This window comes from Berghia stephanieae, chromosome 3 (genome assembly GCF_034508935.2).
Source record: "Berghia stephanieae isolate SIO BIC M18660-M18661 chromosome 3, UCSD_Bste_1.3, whole genome shotgun sequence".
Classification (NCBI taxonomy): domain Eukaryota; kingdom Metazoa; phylum Mollusca; class Gastropoda; order Nudibranchia; family Aeolidiidae; genus Berghia; species Berghia stephanieae.
The window spans coordinates 91694345-91696844 of record NC_088362.1 but is presented as its reverse complement, the minus strand read 5'-3'; positions in this window follow the sequence as shown (position 1 = coordinate 91696844).

Here is a 2500-nt window from a genome sequence, read left to right as displayed (position 1 = left end):
TCAAATCAAGTTCGTTCTGACCAACGAATCCACTTTTCACACCAAATTATGTGATACAAGGGAGCAGCTCTTGAAAACGAGTTTGACCTTTGTACACCTGAAAGAAACCCACTCATACCATCAAACATAGACGAAGGGGAAGAAGAAAAAAAAAGATGAAAAAGATGGTGATGAAGAAGAAGAAGAAGAAGAAGAAGAAGAAGAAGAAGAAGAAGAAGAAGAAGAAGAAGAAGAAGAAGAAGAAGAAGAAGAAGAAGAAACATCCACAACCTATAGATGAAGGCAAGATGTCTAACCACTACATCAAGATCTTGTTGAGATAAAAGTGGAGTTAGTTTTCATGGTTTTCAGTTCCTAGAATAAGAACATTGAACTATGGAGAGAATAAGATTGTCAATCCTTTTACGATTACAGCTTTAAGTGCATGTTATATATCCGCGTCTTTCAAATTAAAAAACAAAACAAAACAACAACACCAAAACAAACACAAACACACGCACACCCACCCACCCACCCACCCACCCACCCACCCACACACACACACACACACACACACACACACACACACACACAATACGGTTTCCTTATTTTTGATCCATCTGATATTTCAAAACAAATTTATGATTAGAAAGCAGCCATTTTCCTCAACGTATTAATTGTTCGTGATATAATAGTTGCCATTTTCCATGATGTAATAGTTACCATTAAGCATTGTATGTAACGGATAAGCTTCTATTGTTCTTAATATAATAGCTATTCTTTTATGCAGTATTCATCGTTCTTTGCTCAATAGTTGCCATTGTTCTTAATGTAATAATTATTTTTCTTGATGTAATCATCAATTTTGACACAATAGTTGTCATTGTTTTGATGGAACCATTGCTCTTGACGTTAATCGTAATTTTTTTTTTCTTGGTGTAATCATTGATTTTTGACACAATATTTGTCATTGGACTTGATATAATAAACTCTCTCGACGTAGTAGTTGTAATTGTCTGTCCAAGCAGTTGCCAAAGTTCTGAATGTAAAAGTTATCATTGCATGTTGTGCTTGACGTAGCAATATATATATATATATATAGTATATATATATAATATATATATATATATATATATATATATATATATATATAATTATCTCTGGATGGTGCCAGAACTAATAAGATCATTTGCACCCGAGTGGTTTTAACCTTTATGCCATAACCATTCACTGACTATGAAAAAAACAGTTCATGTTTTTATCAAAGATCAGTAGATTTTTTTTTTTAGTCTTTCCCGTTATCATTATTTGTACGCCGGTAATTGATGAAAACAACAAAGAACTCAACATGACAATACACAACATGACACCCGCAAAAGAAGGAAAGAATGAATTTTACACTCGTGTTAAAATCTGACTTGACCGCCATTCTCACTGTTCCATTGTCGGCCATGATATGGCAATCAGGTATTAATCTTTACCATCATCTACACTCGTCGCTACGGGAGTGGTGAGGCTTTTATTCAACCACAAAAGAGACATACCACAAAGGACTCACGCGAGGTTGATAAATAATAAAAATAATAATAATTTTAAAAATAATAATAATGACCATATTTCATATGCCAGACATGCGGCACGGTTCGTCAACCATGCTGAACACTTTACTTTTTAAATATCCAGTGGCGCGTTTGAAACAAATCTATGTGGGCTTTCTTTTTCTCCTTTAAGTTGTCCATATGGTTTACTCTTTGTGCCTCCATAAGGTCAATGCATGAGCTTTCGGATAGTTAACTTATATCAAGAGCGTTTAATTTTGAAAATGTCACATACGCGATGCTACTTTCGTTTTTATGACAAATCATATTGCGACAAATTTCAAACAAACCCAAAATCAGTATTCTTACAAGTTAAGTAATTATGGTACTTCTTATCTCAGTCATATCTTAGCTTTGGAAAGATTATCGCTGTTAAAAAAAAAGATATATCCATCGAACAAAAAATAGACAAATAAAGAAGTAAAATAAGGATCCTAAATTTAGGGTCCTGGAAGCAATTGAAAGCGGCGTAAGCTTCTTTCTCAAGCGTCTTATGAGAACAAAGAAGTCGTGCATGCTAATCTATTTGGCATACCTTGTGGATGAAGTGAATAACAGGAGAAACTGACATTAAACTGGTTAAAAACAAACAAACAAACCCCATCCTTGATAAGGAATCAGACCCGAAGTTAACTGAATATGATGCTAACCTTAAAAACTCGCTTGACTTGTGGTATGTGAATACACTACATTTATATATATATATATATATATATATATATATATATATATATATATATATATATATATATATATATATATATATATATATATATACCTATAATATTCCGATCCCATGTACATCTTTTACGTTCTTCTGACCGTATGAGTCAATCCTTTACCTTGGCCCAGCTTCAAGCGCCCATCTTCAAGCCATTCTCCATCACTGATAGGGTAATGAAAATCTGACGTGCCCTCTTTAA